Below are 19,262 nucleotides of genomic sequence, written 5' to 3'. Positions count from 1 at the left end.
GCTAGCCAAATGAGAAGGTCATTCATTCTGAGGTTGTGAAGTTGCTAGCCAAATGAGAAGGTCATTCATTCTGAGGTTGTGAAGTTGCTAGCCAAATGAGAAGGTCATTCATTCTGAGGTTGTGAAGTTGCTAGCCAAATGAGAAGGTCATTCATTCTGAGGTTGTGAAGTTGCTAACCAAATGAGAGGATAATTCATTCTGAGGTTGTGAAGTTGCTAGCCAAATGAGAAGGTCATTCATTCTGAGGTTGTGAAGTTGCTAGCCAAATGAGAAGGTCATTCATTCTGAGGTTGTGAAGTTGCTAGCCAAATGAGAAGGTTGTTCATTCTGAGGTTGTGAAGTTGCTAGCCAAATGAGAAGGTCATTCATTCTGAGGTTGTGAAGTTGCTAGCCAAATGAGAGGGTCATTCATTCTGAGGTTGTGAAGTTGCTAGCCAAATGAGAGGATAATTCATTCTGAGGTTGTGAAGTTGCTAGCCAAATGAGAAGGTCATTCATTCTGAGGTTGTGAAGTTGCTAGCCAAATGAGAGGGTCATTCATTCTGAGGTTGTGAAGTTGCTAGCCAAATGAGAGGGTCATTCATTCTGAGGTTGTGAAGTTGCTAGCCAAATGAGAGGGTCATTCATTCTGAGGTTGTGAACTTGCTAGCCAAATGAGAGGGTCAATCATTCTGTCCATTCTATTTTTAATGGTTGCTATGTTAAACAAATCATTGGCGTGTAGCTGGTGGTGACTAGATGGAGTACAGCTACGACCAAAAGTTACTTTTCATAGCAGGTTAGGAGGGCATTATAGCTAACCCTAACCCTTTGCCTAACCTTAATAACCTAATTCTCTTAACCTGCCACGGTAATTCTCCTAGGCTAGCTACTTGTCCTTTGCTACATACGTAGCCAACTAAAGCTAACAAACAATCACGTCAAGCACTGACAGCAAACTAACCCTAACCCTCTACAGGTAATGTAGCTGAATGTTAGGCTGTAACATGAGCTCTCTACAGGTAATGTTGCTTAATGTTAGGCTGTAACATGAGCTCTCTACAGGTAATGTAGCTGAATGTTAGGCTGTAACATGAGCTCTCTACAGGTAATGTTGCTTAATGTTAGGCTGTAACATGAGCTCTCTACAGGTAATGTAGCTGAATGTTAGGCTGTAACATGAGCTCTCTACAGGTCATGTAGCTTAATGTTAGGCTGTAACATGAGCTCTCTACAAGTAATGTTGCTTAATGTTAGGCTGTAACATGAGCTCTCTACAGGTAATGTAGCTGAATGTTAGGCTGTAACATGAGCTCTCTACAGGTCATGTAGCTTAATGTTAGGCTGTAACATGAGCTCTCTACAAGTAATGTTGCTTAATGTTAGGCTGTAACATGAGCTCTCTACAGGTAATGTAGCTGAATGTTAGGCTGTAACATGAGCTCTCTACAGGTCATGTAGCTTAATGTTAGGCTGTAACATGAGCTCTCTACAGGTAATGTAGCTGAATGTTAGGCTGTAGCATGAGCTCTCTACAGGTCATGTAGCTTAATGTTAGGCTGTAACATGAGCTCTCTACAGGTAATGTAGCTGAATGTTAGGCTGTAACATTATCTCATGGCATTATCTCATGGATATGACCAGAAATAATCAATGTAAAAGAATGTGACAGATTAGACGTTTGTAGAAATCCCTCTCTTTCCAGACAGATGCATGTAATGTACTGTGAATATTCTGTCGTTGATGTTGAAACGCCTTGCAGCATGTCAAGATTATGCCAAATAAACATAGGTGATAATAGTACATTGTGTCATTCATGTTAATTGACAAGATGTAGACAAATTCATTCCAAATGTATTAGGTACAAAATGGCTGTCATTCTATTTTGATGTAGTTGTTCTGAAAATGTTTTAAGCCACACTCATTCAATTTGTGCTTAAAACCACCAAAATAAAATTAAGCAATGGAGCAAATGAAGAGTTTCAGTCCAAAACTCTATACATTCACATTTTCAAACATTTTAGTAAATTCGTTTTTGTTTTAAAAAAATAATGAAAGAGACAAACATGTATAGGTTTGAAACCTATCACTTCATGGCTTCATTTCAAAAAGACAATAATCATGTTTTTTTGCTAAATTCTATATATCGGCCTCACTCGCAGATAAATAAGTAGTACTGCTAGGTTTTACACAGTCAAATGTAACACATTTTTTATAATGAAATGTAAAAATCCTACATTTTTATTGAAGAATTATAAACTGGGTGGTTTGAGCCCTGAATGCTGATTGGCTGACAGCCGTGGTACTGTATATCAGACCGTATACCACGGGTATGACAAAACAATTATTTGGAATGTTCTAATTACGTTGGTAACCAGTTTATAACAGTAATAAGGCACCTTGGGGGTTTGTGGTATATGGCCAATATAACACGGCTAAGGGCTGTGTCCAGGTACTCCGCAATGCGTCGTGAAGAACATCCCTTAGTCGTGGTATATTGTCCATATACCACACCACCTCTTGGCTTTTGCTGTTATAAACTCTTCAAATGCATCGGTAACATTTTCCCAGAACTTAATTTCTATGATACATCTGTAGGAAAGTCTTTCCATAAGAGCAACATTACTTTACAAAACAGGATTTTAAGCTATTTGTCAAAAAATCTAATCAAGTTGTCACCGAATACAACAGGTTTAGACTTCACTGTGAAATGCCTACTCACGAGCGCTTTCCCATCAATGCAGAGTTAAAAAGTAAGAAAAGTAGCCAATAAATATAGAACATAATAAAACAATAAATAGCAATAACGTGGCTGTATACAAGGATTACCGGTAACGAGTCAATATGCAGGGGTACGAGGTAATAATGAGACTGTATACAAGGAGTACCGGTAACGAGTCAATGTGCAGAGGTACGAGGTAATAATGAGACTGTATACAAGGAGTACCGGTAACGAGTCAATGTGCAGGGGTACGAGGTAATAACGTGGCTGTATACAAGGAGTACTGGTAACGAGTCAATGTGCAGGGGTACGAGGTAATAACGTGGCTGTATACAAGGAGTACCGGTAACGAGTCAATGTGCAGGGGTATGAGGTAATAATGAGACTGTATACAAGGAGTACCGGTAACGGGTCAATGTGCAGGGGTACGAGGTAATAACGTGGCTGTATACAAGGAGTACCGGTAACGAGTCAATGTGCAGGGGTACGAGGTAATAATGAGACTGTATACAAGGAGTACCGGTAACGAGTCAATGTGCAGAGGTACGAGGTAATAATGAGACTGTATACAAGGAGTACCGGTAACGAGTCAATATGCAGGGGTACGAGGTAATAACGTGGCTGTATACAAGGAGAACCGGTAACGAGTCAATGTGCAGAGGTAAGAGGTAATAATGAAACTGTATACAAGGAGTACCGGTAATGGGTCAATGTGCAGGGGTACGAGGTAATAACGTGGCTGTATACAAGGAGTACCGGTAACGAGTCAATGTGCATAGGTAAGAGGTAATAACGTGGCTGTTTACAAGGATTACCGGTAACGAGTCAATGTGCAGGAGTACGAGGTAATAATGAGACTGTATACAAGGAGTACAGGTAACGAGTCAATGTGCACGAGGTAATAATGAGACTGTATACAAGGAGTACCGGTAACGAGTCAATGTGCAGAGGTAAGAGGTAATAACGTGGCTGTATACAAGGAGTACCGGTAACGAGTCAATGTGCAGAGGTAAGAGGTAATAATGAGACTGTATACAAGGAGTACCGGTAACGGGTCAATATGCAGGGGTACGAGGTAATAATGAGACTGTATACAAGGAGTACCGGTAACGGGTCAATGTGCAGGGGTACGAGGTAATAATGAGACTGTATACAAGGAGTACCGGTAACGAGTCAATGTGCAGGGGTACGAGGTAATAATGAGACCGTATACAAGGAGTACCGGTAACGAGTCAATGTGCAGGGGTACGAGGTAATAATGAGACTGTATACAAGGAGTACCGGTAACGAGTCAATTTGCAGGGGTACGAGGTAATAATGAGACTGTATGGAGGGGTACGAGCTAATAATGAGACTGTATACAAGGAGTACGAGGTAATAATGAGACTGTATACAAGGAGTACCGGTAACGAGTCAATGTGCAGGGGTACGAGGTAATAATGAGACTGTATACAAGGAGTACCGGTAACGAGTCAATGTGCAGGGGTACGAGGTAATAATGAGACTGTATACAAGGAGTACCGGTAACGAGGCAATGTGCAGGGGTACGAGGTAATAATGAGACTGTATACAAGGATTACCGGTAACGAGTCAATGTGCAGAGGTACGAGGTAATAATGAGACTGTATACAAGGAGTACCGGTAACGAGTCAATGTGCAGGGTTACGAGGTAATAATGAGACTATATACAAGGAGTACCGGTAATGGGTCAATGTGCAGGGTTACGAGGTAATAATGAGACTGTATACAAGGAGTACCGGTAACGAGTCAATGTGCAGGGGTACGAGGTAATAATGAGACTGTATACAAGGAGTACCGGTAACGGGTCAATGTGCAGGGGTACGAGGTAATAATGAGACTGTATACAAGGAGTACCGATAACGAGTCAATGTGCAGGGGTACGAGGTAATAATGAGACTGTATACAAGGAGTACGAGGTAATAATGAGACTGTATACAAGGATTACCGGTAACGAGTCAATGTGCAGGGGTACGAGGTAATAATGAGACTGATTACAAGGAGTACCGGTAACGAGTCAATGTGCAGAGGTAAGAGGTAATAATGAGACTGTATACAAGGAGTACCGGTAACGGGTCAATGTGCAGGGGTACGAGATAATAATGAGACTGTATACAAGGAGTACCGGTAACGAGGCAATGTGCAGGGGTACGAGGTAATAATGAGACTGTTTACAAGGATTACCGGTAACGAGTCAATGTGCAGGGGTACGAGGTAATAATGAGACTGTATACAAGGAGTACAGGTAACGAGTCAATGTGCAGAGGTAAGAGGTAATAACGTGGCTGTATACAAGGAGTACCGGTAACGAGTCAATGTCCACGAGGTAATAATGAGACTGTATACAAGGAGTACCGGTAACGAGTCAATGTGCAGAGGTAAGAGGTAATAATGAGACTGTATACAAGGAGTACCGGTAACGGGTCAATGTGCAGGGGTACGAGGTAATAATGAGACTGTATACAAGGAGTACGAGGTAATAATGAGACTGTAGACAAGGATTACCGGTAACGAGTCAATGTGCAGGGGTACGAGGTAATAATGAGACTGTATACAAGGAGTACCGGTAACGAGTCAATGTGCAGAGCAGAGGTACGAGGTAATAATGAGACTGTATACAAGGAGTACCGGTAACAGGTCAATGTGCAGGGGTACGAGGTAATAATGAGACTGAATACAAGGAGTACCGGTAACGAGTCAATGTGCAGAGGTAAGAGGTAATAATGAGACTGTATACAAGGAGTACCGGTAACGGGTCAATGTGCAGAGGTACGAGGTAATAATGTGACTGTATACAAGGAGTACCGGTAACGAGTCAATGTGCAGAGGTAAGAGGTAATAATGAGACTGTATACAAGGAGTACCGGTAACGGGTCAATGTGCAGGGGTACGAGGTAATAATGAGACTGTATACAAGGAGTACGAGGTAATAATGAGACTGTAGACAAGGATTACCGGTAACGAGTCAATGTGCAGGGGTACGAGGTAATAATGAGACTGTATACAAGGAGTACCGGTAACGAGTCAATGTGCAGAGCAGAGGTACGAGGTAATAATGAGACTGTATACAAGGAGTACCGGTAACTGGTCAATGTGCAGCGGTATGAGGTAATAACGTGGCTGTATACAAGGAGGGGTACCAGGTAGTTGAGGTAACTGAGGTAATATGTACATGTAGGTTGGGGTAAAGGTGACTAGGCAATCAGAAAGCTTCACAGATTCCTGTATAGAAATGTGAAGGTCATTTCCAATTGAGCTGACATATGCAGCTCTTACCCTGAATTTGGGCTCGGATTAACCCTTTCAAATTCAATCGCTCTGGTAAACTGAATTTCCGTGATGTGGATTAAATAGAACCCCAGGTTAGATCGTAAACAAAGTAGCATCAGCGTATGTGGGGAGACTAACAGTGTGTGTGTATGTGGGGAGACTAACAGTGTGTGTGTATGTGGGGAGACTAACAGTGTGTGTGTATGTGGGGAGACTAACAGTGTGTGTGTATGTGGGGAGACTAACAGTGTGTGTGTATGTGGGGAGACTGTGAAATGCCTACTCACGAGCGCTTTCCCATCAATGCAGAGTTAAAAAGTAAGAAAAGTAGCCAATAAATATAGAACATAATAAAACAATAAATAGCAATAACGTGGCTGTATACAAGGATTACCGGTAACGAGTCAATATGCAGGGGTACGAGGTAATAATGAGACTGTATACAAGGAGTACCGGTAACGAGTCAATGTGCAGAGGTACGAGGTAATAATGAGACTGTATACAAGGAGTACCGGTAACGAGTCAATGTGCAGGGGTACGAGGTAATAACGTGGCTGTATACAAGGAGTACCGGTAACGAGTCAATGTGCAGGGGTACGAGGTAATAACGTGGCTGTATACAAGGAGTACCGGTAACGAGTCAATGTGCAGGGGTATGAGGTAATAATGAGACTGTATACAAGGAGTACCGGTAACGGGTCAATGTGCAGGGGTACGAGGTAATAACGTGGCTGTATACAAGGAGTACCGGTAACGAGTCAATGTGCAGGGGTACGAGGTAATAATGAGACTGTATACAAGGAGTACCGGTAACGAGTCAATGTGCAGAGGTACGAGGTAATAATGAGACTGTATACAAGGAGTACCGGTAACGAGTCAATGTGCAGGGGTACGAGGTAATAACGTGGCTGTATACAAGGAGAACCGGTAACGAGTCAATGTGCAGAGGTAAGAGGTAATAATGAAACTGTATACAAGGAGTACCGGTAATGGGTCAATGTGCAGGGGTACGAGGTAATAACGTGGCTGTATACAAGGAGTACCGGTAACGAGTCAATGTGCATAGGTAAGAGGTAATAACGTGGCTGTTTACAAGGATTACCGGTAACGAGTCAATGTGCAGGAGTACGAGGTAATAATGAGACTGTATACAAGGAGTACAGGTAACGAGTCAATGTGCACGAGGTAATAATGAGACTGTATACAAGGAGTACCGGTAACGAGTCAATGTGCAGAGGTAAGAGGTAATAACGTGGCTGTATACAAGGAGTACCGGTAACGAGTCAATGTGCAGAGGTAAGAGGTAATAATGAGACTGTATACAAGGAGTACCGGTAACGGGTCAATATGCAGGGGTACGAGGTAATAATGAGACTGTATACAAGGAGTACCGGTAACGGGTCAATGTGCAGGGGTACGAGGTAATAATGAGACTGTATACAAGGAGTACCGGTAACGAGTCAATGTGCAGGGGTACGAGGTAATAATGAGACCGTATACAAGGAGTACCGGTAACGAGTCAATGTGCAGGGGTACGAGGTAATAATGAGACTGTATACAAGGAGTACCGGTAACGAGTCAATTTGCAGGGGTACGAGGTAATAATGAGACTGTATGGAGGGGTACGAGCTAATAATGAGACTGTATACAAGGAGTACGAGGTAATAATGAGACTGTATACAAGGAGTACGGGTAACGAGTCAATGTGCAGGGGTACGAGGTAATAATGAGACTGTATACAAGGAGTACCGGTAACGAGTCAATGTGCAGGGGTACGAGGTAATAATGAGACTGTATACAAGGAGTACCGGTAACGAGGCAATGTGCAGGGGTACGAGGTAATAATGAGACTGTATACAAGGATTACCGGTAATGAGTCAATGTGCAGAGGTACGAGGTAATAATGAGACTGTATACAAGGAGTACCGGTAACGAGTCAATGTGCAGGGTTACGAGGTAATAATGAGACTATATACAAGGAGTACCGGTAATGGGTCAATGTGCAGGGTTACGAGGTAATAATGAGACTGTATACAAGGAGTACCGGTAACGAGTCAATGTGCAGGGGTACGAGGTAATAATGAGACTGTATACAAGGAGTACCGGTAACGGGTCAATGTGCAGGGGTACGAGGTAATAATGAGACTGTATACAAGGAGTACCGATAACGAGTCAATGTGCAGGGGTACGAGGTAATAATGAGACTGTATACAAGGAGTACGAGGTAATAATGAGACTGTATACAAGGATTACCGGTAACGAGTCAATGTGCAGGGGTACGAGGTAATAATGAGACTGCATACAAGGAGTACCGGTAACGAGTCAATGTGCAGAGGTAAGAGGTAATAATGAGACTGTATACAAGGAGTACCGGTAACGGGTCAATGTGCAGGGGTACGAGGTAATAATGAGACTGTATACAAGGAGTACCGGTAACGAGGCAATGTGCAGGGGTACGAGGTAATAATGAGACTGTTTACAAGGATTACCGGTAACGAGTCAATGTGCAGGGGTACGAGGTAATAATGAGACTGTATACAAGGAGTACAGGTAACGAGTCAATGTGCAGAGGTAAGAGGTAATAACGTGGCTGTATACAAGGAGTACCGGTAACGAGTCAATGTCCACGAGGTAATAATGAGACTGTATACAAGGAGTACCGGTAACGAGTCAATGTGCAGAGGTAAGAGGTAATAATGAGACTGTATACAAGGAGTACCGGTAACGGGTCAATGTGCAGGGGTACGAGGTAATAATGAGACTGTATACAAGGAGTACGAGGTAATAATGAGACTGTAGACAAGGATTACCGGTAACGAGTCAATGTGCAGGGGTACGAGGTAATAATGAGACTGTATACAAGGAGTACCGGTAACGAGTCAATGTGCAGAGCAGAGGTACGAGGTAATAATGAGACTGTATACAAGGAGTACCGGTAACAGGTCAATGTGCAGGGGTACGAGGTAATAATGAGACTGAATACAAGGAGTACCGGTAACGAGTCAATGTGCAGAGGTAAGAGGTAATAATGAGACTGTATACAAGGAGTACCGGTAATGGGTCAATGTGCAGGGGTACGAGGTAATAATGAGACTGTATACAAGGAGTACCGGTAACTGGTCAATGTGCAGCGGTATGAGGTAATAACGTGGCTGTATACAAGGAGGGGTACCAGGTAGTTGAGGTAACTGAGGTAATATGTACATGTAGGTTGGGGTAAAGGTGACTAGGCAATCATAAAGCTTCACAGATTCCTGTATAGAAATGTGAAGGTCATTTCCAATTGAGCTGACATATGCAGCTCTTACCCTGAATTTGGGCTCGGATTAACCCTTTCAAATTCAATCGCTCTGGTAAACTGAATTTCCGTGATGTGGATTAAATAGAACCCCAGGTTAGATCGTAAACAAAGTAGCATCAGCGTATGTGGGGAGACTAACAGTGTGTGTGTATGTGGGGAGACTAACAGTGTGTGTGTATGTGGGGAGACTAACAGTGTGTGTGTATGTGGGGAGACTAACAGTGTGTGTGTATGTGGGGAGACTAACAGTGTGTGTGTATGTGGGGAGACTAACAGTGTGTGTGTATGTGGGGAGACTAACAGTGTGTGTGTATGTGGGGAGAGTGACAGTGTGTGTGTGTATGTGGGGAGACTAACAGTGTGTGTGTATGTGGGGAGAGTGACAGTGTGTGTGTGTATGTGGGGAGACTAACAGTGTGTGTGTATGTGGGGAGACTAACAGTGTGTGTGTATGTGGGGAGAGTAACAGTGTGTGTGTGTGGGGGGGGGGGAGAGTAACAGTGTGTGTGTGTGTGTGTGTGTGTATGTGGAGAGAGTAACAATGTGTTTGTGTATGTGGGGAGAGTGACAGTGGGTGTGTGTATGTGGGGAGAGTGACAGTGTGTGTGTGTATGTGGGGAGAGTAACAATGTGTGTGTGGGGGGGAGTGTAACAGTGTGTGTGTATGTGAGGAGAGTAACAGTGTGTATGTGTGTGTATGTGGGGAGAGTAACAGTGTGTGTGTGTGTGGAGAGTAACAGTGTGTGTGTGTGTGTGTGTGTGTGTGTGTGTGTGTGTGTATGTGGGGGAGAGTTACAGTGTTACAGTGTGTGTGTGTGTGGGGGGAGAGCAGCAGTGTGTGTGTGTGTGTGTGTGTGGGGAGAGTAACAGTGTGTGTGTGTATATGTGTGTGTGGGGAGAGTAACAGTGTGTGTTTGGGAGAGTAACAGTGTGTGTGTATGTGGGGGAGAGTTACAGTGTGTGTGTGTGGGGGAGAGTAACAGTGTGTGTGTGTATGTGTGTGTGTGGAGAGTAACAGTGTGTGTGTGTGTGTGTATATGTGGGGAGAGTAACAGTGTGTGTGTGTGTGTGTGTGTGTGGGGGGGGGGGGGGGGGGGTAACAGTGTGTGTGTGTGTGTGTGGGGGGGGGGGGGGGGGGGGAGTAACAGTGTGTGTGTGTGTTTGTGGGGAGAGTGACATTGTGTGTGTGAGCATATGTAGTGTGTGTACAGTAGGTGTGGGGAAAGTGGATCCCTAGTCAGTTGCAGAACTGAATGCATTCAACCGAAATATGTCTTCTGCATTGAACACTTCTGAATCCGAGAGGTGCGGGGTGCTGCCTAAATCAACGTCATCAGCACCCAGGGAGCGGTTGTTGTTGGGGATTAACTGCCTTGCTCCAGGGCAGAATGGCAGATTGTTCAAACTTTCCCAGCTCAGGGATTCAAACCAGCAAACGTTCTGTTAAACACTCTTAACCGCTAGGCTATTTTCCTTCCCTGCCGTTTGTTGGAGTGTGAGTGAAGTCAAGGTTTAACCCACTGTTAAGGCAGTTACCCCACTTTTTAGGCAGTTAACCCACTGTTTAGGTAGTTAACCCACTGTTTAGGTAGTTAACCCACTGTTTAGGTAGTTAACCCACTGTTTAGGCAGTTAACCCACTGTTAAGACAGTTAACCCACTGTTAAGACAGTTAACCCACTGTTTAGGCAGTTAACCCACTGTTAAGACAGTTAACCCACTGTTAAGACAGTTAACCCACTGTTAAGGCAGTTAACTCACTGTTTAGGTAGTTAACCCACTGTTAAGGCAGTTAACCCACTGTTAAGACAGTTAACCCACTGTTAAGACACTGTTAAGGCAGTTAACCCACTGTTAAGACAGTTAACCCACTGTTAAGACATTTAACCCACTGTTAAGGCAGTTAACACACTGTTTAGGCAGTTAACCCACTGTTTAGGTAGTTAACCCACTGTTAAGACAGTTAATGTTAAGGCAGTTAACCCACTGTTAAGACATTTAACCCACTGTTAAGGCAGTTAACCCACTGTTTAGGTAGTTAACCCACTGTTAAGACAGTTAACCCACTGTTCAGGCAGTTAACCCACTGTTAAGACAGTTAATGTTAAGGCAGTTAACCCACTGTTAATACAGTTGACCCACTGTTAAGACACTGTTAAGGCAGTTAACCCACTGTTAAGACAGTTAACCCACTGTTAAGGCAGTTAACCCACTGTTAAGACAGTTAACCCACTGTTAAGACAGTTAACCCACTGTTAAGGCAGTTAACCCACTGTTTAGGTAGTTAACCCACTGTTAAGGCAGTTAACCCACTGTTAAGGCAGTTAACCCACTGTTTAGGTAGTTAACCCAATGTTAAGGCAGTTAACCCACTGTTAAGACAGTTAACCCACTGTTAAGGCAGTTAACCCACTGTTAAGACAGTTAACCCACTGTTAAGGCAGTTAACCCACTGTTAAGACAGTTAACCCACTGTTAAGACAGTTAACCCACTGTTAAGGCAGTTAACCCACTGTTTAGGTAGTTAACCCACTGTTAAGGCAGTTAACCCACTGTTAAGGCAGTTAACCCACTGTTTAGGTAGTTAACCCAATGTTAAGGCAGTTAACCCACTGTTAAGACAGTTAACCCACTGTTAAGGTAGTTAACCCACTGTTAAGGCAGTTAACCCACTGTTAAGACAGTTAACCAACTGTTAAGGCAGTTAACCCACTGTTAAGGCAGTTAACCCACTGTTTAGGTAGTTAACCCAATGTTAAGGCAGTTAACCCACTGTTTAGGTAGTTAACCCAATGTTAAGGCAGTTAACCCACTGTTTAGGTAGTTAACCCACTGTTAAGGCAGTTAACCTACTGTTAAGACAGTTAACCCACTGTTAAGGCAGTTAACCCACTGTTTAGGTAGTTAACCCAATGTTTAGGCAGTTAACCCACTGTTTAGGTAGTTAACCCACTGTTAAGGCAGTTAGCCACAGTATCTCCTGACCCCTCCTGTCTCAGCCTCCAGTATTTATGCTGCAGTAGTTTATGTGTCGGGGGGCTAGGGTCAGTTTGTTATATCTGGAGTACTTCTCCTGTCCTATTCGGTGTCCTGTGTGAATCTAAGTGTGCGTTCTCTAATTCTCTCCTTCTCTCTTTCTTTCTCTCTCTCGGAGGACCTGAGCCCTAGGACCATGCCCCAGGACTACCTGACATGATGACTCCTTGCTGTCCCCAGTCCACCTGACTGTGCTGCTGCTCCAGTTTCAACAGTTCTGCCTTATTATTATTCGACCATGCTGGTCATTTATGAACATTTGAACATCTTGGCCATGTTCTGTTATAATCTCCACCCGGCACAGCCAGAAGAGGACTGGCCACCCCTCATAGCCTGGTTCCTCTTTAGGTTTCTTCCTAGGTTTTGGCCTTTCTAGGGAGTTTTTCCTAGCCACCGTGCTTCTACACCTGCATTGCTTGCTGTTTCGGGTTTTAGGCTGGGTTTCTGTACAGCACTTTGAGATATCAGCTGATGTACGAAGGGCTATATAAATAAATTTGATTTGATTTTGATTTAACCCACTGTTTAGGCAGTTAACCCACTGTTTAGGCAGTTAACCCACTGTTTAGGCAGTTAACCCACTGTTAAGGCAGTCAACCCACTGTTTAGGCAGTTAACCCACTGTTAAGGCAGTCAACCCACTGTTTAGGCAGTTAACCCACTGTTAAGGCAGTTAACCTACTGTTAAGGCAGTTGCTCAGCGTGATAGAGTCAGCGTGATAGAGTCAGCGTGATAGAGTCAGCGTGATAGAGTCAGCGTGATAGAGTCAGCGTGATAGAGTCAGCGTATTGGAGTGCGTGTGTGTGGGTGATGTCCAGCGAGTGTGCATAGTGCAGGAGAATCAGTGAAAAAAGGGCCAATGCAATAGTCTGGGTAGTGATGTGATGAACTGTTCAGCAGTCTTATAGGGCAGAAGCAGTTCAGGTGCCTCTACACCTGGTGTAGAGGTCCTGGATGGCAGGGAGCTCGGCCCCAGTGCACCACCCTCGGTAGTGCCTTGTGATCGAGGGCGGTGCAGTTGCCATATCAAGCGGTGATGCAGCCAATGAAGATGCTATCAATGGTGTAGCTATAGAACTTTAAGGATCTGAGGGACCATGCCAAATCTATTCAACCTCCTGAGGGCGGAAGAGGCTCTGTTGAGCTCTCTTCACAACTATGTTTGTGTGTGTGGAACATGATAGGTCCTTAGTAATACGGCCCTCTGTTTCCTATAGTCCGCGATCAGCTCCTTTGTCTTACTCTGACCTCCTTACTGTAGGCTGTCTCATCGTTGTCGTTGATCAGGCCTGCCACTGTTGTGTCGTCGGCAAACTTAATGATGGTGTTGGAGTTGTGTTTGGCCATGCAGTCATGGGTGAACAGGGAGTACCAGAGGGGACTAAACACACACCCCTGTCCTGAGGCTTGGTGAATAGCTTGGAGGGGACTATGGTGTTGAACTGAGCTGTAGTCAATGAAGAGCATTCTCACATAGGTATTCCTCTTGTCCAGGTGGGAGAGAGCAGTGTGGAGTACAATAGAGAATGGATCTATTGCGGCGGTTTGCGAATTGAAGTGGGTCCTGGGTGTCTGGAATGATGGTGTTGATGTGTGTCATGGCCAGCCTTTCAAAGCATTTCATGGTTACAGATGTGAGTGATACGGGACAACAGTCATTTAGGCAGGTTACCTTTGAGTTCTTAGGAACATGGACAATGGTGGTCTGCATGAAATATGTAGGTATCACAGACTGGGTCAGGGAGAGGTTGAAGGTGTCAGTGAAGACACTTGCCAGCTGGTCACCGCATGCTATGAGAATGCGCCCTGGTATTCCTTCTGGCCCAGTGCCCATGTGAGTGTTAACCTCTTTAAAAGACTTATTCACATCAGGGGAGCGAGATCACACAGTCGTCTGGGACAGACATGCCTTCTCTCTTGAGTAGCCCGAACAATGGAGTATGGTTTGACGTTAACAATGGAACAGCTGAGTCGGAGTTGAAGTTGGAGCCGCAATCGAGGTCTAAATCGAGATTAGTAGCTGTCGATTCATAGTTCAGAAATACTTGGCGGTCATAGGTCATGGTGTGAGCTTTCTGTACGAAAAAATAATAAGGATAAACATTTAAAAAAAGTCACAAAATAGCAAAGTCGGGTTGGAGCACGTAAAATGTTGACCATATCATGACAACACAAATATGTTTCCAGAATAAGGTAAGACAGTTGTACTAATCCCAGCAAGGCATTTACAAGTTATATTCTTTAAAATCAAAGGATACATTTCATTATTTGAAATAACTGAACATTGCTGGAAAAATTTGACTGTGGCTTTTTAAAGTTACTATCCAGATGAAAAACCTGGATGAACCCCTAAATATGTTACTGTCCAAATGCGTTGTATGAACCAGGCAACCAACCTTTGGCAAACACATATACAAATGCTACATATATCTATTGAAATGTAAATATCTAATCTTGCACTCAAAGATGTCTAAACAATACTGTCTATTTATTTGTGCTTTTATTCATTAAGGTTAGTCTCATTCTGTTCTGTTCACATCAGGTAGCAAAACACAGACAACTGTAGTTTTTGTTAAACCACATCTACAAAGTATATACATTATAATGCATCAGTACAATTGCAATGATAAAATAAATCAAAGTAGGCTAATTATTTCAATATTTTTTTTTTTTTTAAATAACTGCCATTAAGCTAAATATTTTTGGACTATAATGTAATACAACACATAAACAATAAGTATAAAATATACGTGTTTTACTGTTTTCAAAGTGGTGTAAGAGATGTAGCTTTATTGTCTACTATGTAATATATATGTCCAACCCTTTTCCATCACAGAAGGAAGAAATGTCACAACAATGAACGTACTGACTCTGATCAACCCTGGTGTTTGAATTCAGGTAAAGCCTTAAAGCCCCCATTAAGTATGTTTTATGTTATTTTTAAATCATCACTGAATGTCTAATTCATCTCTGGGGGTGTTTATTTCATGAAAAATTATTTATTATTAAATATTTTGTAGCATTTATTTGCCTGAGCCTCCTTTTGCCATTGAAATGCTCATTCTGATTGGGCGTGTTGATACAAATGTAAATATATTTACATACACAGCCCTGATTGGTGATTGATATATATTGTTAAAGCTTTTACACTAAAAGGGCATTATCATAATTTTCACAACTTCAGAGTGTTATTTTGACCTCATAGTGAGGAAATATCATAAATAAATCTGTCAATTACGTTTTTGACTGCACTGCCCCTTTAATATAACAGACTGTAGAAGCCATAGTAAATTATAGCTGGTAATAATGATGGCTAGTTGACCATTGGCAGATCCTGTGAAGATCAGTTGGTGAAGCATGTTGCTTGCAATGCCAAGGGTCAGGAGTTAAATTCTTGTTGGGGCCACACATACGTAAATTGCTTTGGATGAAAATGTCTACAAATGGCATTATTATATTATTCAATCTCTGTCCTATAGCACCACCTAGCTGTATAATTGAACCCTAATGGCATATTCATTAATCTACACACATCTTCCAATATAGCTCTGACTGTGGATTGAAGTTGTTTATATTTTAGGTATAGAATAACAAGCATAGTTTATCCAATAGGCCTAGTAGTTTTGTCACAATCCTGAGTTTGTATTTCAGTCCAATGACACTTGGCTTGGTTAAGGGATGAGGCTGGAGAAATGTCACCCCTCTCAAATTCCTAGACCGAGATTAGGCTGGTGTAACCGGTGTGAAATGGCTAGTTAGCGGGTGCGCACTAACAGCGCTTCAATCCGTGACGTCACTCGCTCTGAGATCTTGAAGTAGTTGTTCCCCTTACTCTGCAAGGACCATGGCTTCTGTGGAGCGATGGGTAACGATGCTTCGAGGGTAGCTGTTGTCTATGTGTGCAGAGGGTCCCTGGTTCGAGCCCGGAGAGGGACAGATACAATGATGTTACAGATGGAATGACTGAGAACCCAAATTAGATTTTATAACATATTTTGATCTAAAACCTGAGCTGTTGATTGTACAACTAATGACAACAAAAATATAAACAATTGAGTAAAACTACCTTATTGCTGGTTATTATGGAATTAGATAAACTAATTCCTCAGTTCTATTCTTCAAGAATCAGTGAGTATAGAATTGGATGAAAATGACCACAGACCTACTACAGCAGGAGATTGGTTGAGCCATAAAGGGCTTATAAAATTGGACTCTATTCTACCACCGTGTGGTCAGGAGAGGAAACACACTTCCATAATATCAGGGTTACACAAGTGCATAAGGACTTTGGGTATTTTACATTTACGTCATTTAGCAGACGCTCTTATCCACAGCGACTTCAAACATTATCATACTTTTTATATCATACTGATCCCCCGTGGGAATTGAACTTACAACCCTGGCGTTGCAAGCTCCACCCACTGAGCTACACAGGTTATTTTTCTCAGAAGCCCCATCTATGTAAAACATAAAATATCATTAATTCAATTCGCTAACAATTTAACAAAAAATGATCTAGTAACATTTTAGTTGCCCTAGTGTTATTTAACCCTGCTACTAAAAAACATTCATAATAGCCTATTTTTTATGCTGCCACTAAAACAGCCTTATTCTAAAATGTATTAAATTGTTTTTGTACTAAAACACCACATTTATAATATGCTATATTTATCCATTGTACTAAAACACATGTATAATAGCCTATATTTAAGCCTGCTACTAAAATAATACATTTATAATAGGCTCTCTTTAGCCCCACTACTAAACACATTTATAGTAGGCAATATTTAGACAAGCACAAGGACAGGTGAAACAGATCAGGGTGTGACAAAAACAACATTTCTAATAGGCTATATTTAACCCTGCTACCAAAACACAGTTATAATAGAATGTAGTTAACCCTGCTACTAAAACACCACATTTATAATAGCCTACACTGACGTTCAAAAGTTGGGTCACTTAGAAATGTCCTTTTTTTTTAAGTAAAGCTCATTTTTGGTTCATTAAAATAACATCAAATTGATCAGAAATACAGTGTAGACATTGTTAATGTTGTAAATGACTTTTGTAGCTGGAAACGGCTGATTTCTTATGGCATACCTACATAGGCGTATAGAGGCCCATTATCAGCCAGCATCACTCCTGTGTTCCAATGGACGTTGTGTTAGCTAATCCATTTTCATTTTATCGCATGGATTAGCCTTCCTTTCTCAGAACAAGAATAGACTGAAGAGTTTCAGAAGAAAGGTCTTTGCTTCTGGCCTTTTTGAGGCTGTAATCGAACCCACAAATGCTGATGCTCCAGATACTCAACTAGTCTAAAGAAGGCCAGTTGTATTACTTATTTAATCAGAACAACAGTTTTCAGCTGTGCTAATATAATTGCAAAAGGGTTTTCTAATGATCAATTAGGCTTTTAAAATGATCAACTTGGATTAGCTAACACAACATGCCACTGGAACACAGGAGTGATGGTTGCTGATATTGGGCCTCTGAACGTGTATGTAGATATTCCATAACAAAATCAGCAGTTTCCAGCTATAATAGTCATTTTCAACATTAACAATGTTACACTGTATTTCTGATCCATTTGATGTTATTTTAATGGACAAAAAATGTGCTTTTCTTTAAAAAACAAGGAAATGTCTAAGTGACCCCAAACTTTTGCACGGTAGTGTATATTTAACCCTGCTACTCAGCCTTATTCTAAAATGTTTAATAATGTTTCCCCCGCCCTCAATCAACACACGATACCCATAATCTACAAAGAAAAAACTTGTTTTTAGAAATGGTGCAAATGTATAAAAATGTAAAAATGAAATATTTACATACGGTTTCAGACCCTTTACTCAGTACTTTGTTGAAGCACCTTCGGCAGCGATTACAGTCTCAAGTCTTCTTGGGTACGACGCTACAAGCTTGGTTCACCTGTATTTGGGGAGTTTCTCCCATTCTTCTCTGCAGATCCTCTCAAGCTCTGTCAGGTTGGATGGGGAGCGCCGCTGCACAGCTGTTTTCAGGTCTCTTCAGTAATTTTTTATTTTTTATTTTACCTTTATTTAACCAGGCAAGTCAGTTAAGAACAAATTCTTATTTTCAATGACGGCCTGGGAACAGTGGGTTAACTGCCTGTTCAGGGGCAGAACGACAGATTTGTACCTTGTCAGCTCGGGGGTTTGAACTTGCAACCTTCCGGTTACTAGTCCAACGCTCTAACCACTAGGCTACCCTGATCTATCCGGTTCAAGTCTGGCTCTGGTTGGGACACTCAAGGACATTCAGAGACTTGTCCCAAAGCCAATCCTGTATTGTCTTGGCTGTGTGCCTTGGGTTATTGTCCTGCTGGAAGGAGAATCTTCACCCCAGTACTGAGCACTCTGGAGCAGGTTTTCATGAAGTATGTCTCTGTACTTTGCTCAAATCATCTTTCCCTCGATCCTAACTAGTCTCCCAGTCACTGCCGCTGAAAAACATCCCCTCAGCATGATGTTGCCACCACCATGCTTCACCGTAGGGATGGTGCCAGGTTTCCTTCGGATGTGACACTTGGCATTCAGGCCAAAGAGTTCAAACTTGGTTTCATCAGACCAGAGAATCTTGTTTTTCATGGTCTGAGAGTCCTTTAGGTGCATTTTGGAAAACTCCAAGTGGGCTGTCATGTGCCTTTTACTGAGGAGTGGCTTCCGTCTGGCCACTCTACCATAAAGGCCTGATTGGAGTGCTGCAGAGATGGCTGTCCTTCTGGAAAGTTCGCTCATGTCCACAGAGGAACTCTGGAACTCTGTCAGAGTGACCATCGGCTTCTTGGTCACCTCCTTGACCAAGCCATTCTCCCCTGATTGCTCAGTTTGGCTGAACGGCCAGGTCTAGGAGGAGTCTTGGTGGTTCAAAACTTCTACCATTTAAGAATGATGGAGGCCACTGTGTTCTTGGG

The sequence above is a fragment of the Oncorhynchus mykiss genome, chromosome 6, assembly GCF_013265735.2.
Source record: "Oncorhynchus mykiss isolate Arlee chromosome 6, USDA_OmykA_1.1, whole genome shotgun sequence".
Classification (NCBI taxonomy): domain Eukaryota; kingdom Metazoa; phylum Chordata; class Actinopteri; order Salmoniformes; family Salmonidae; genus Oncorhynchus; species Oncorhynchus mykiss.
The sequence above is the reverse complement of the archived record's forward strand: the minus strand, read 5'-3'. Positions refer to the sequence as shown.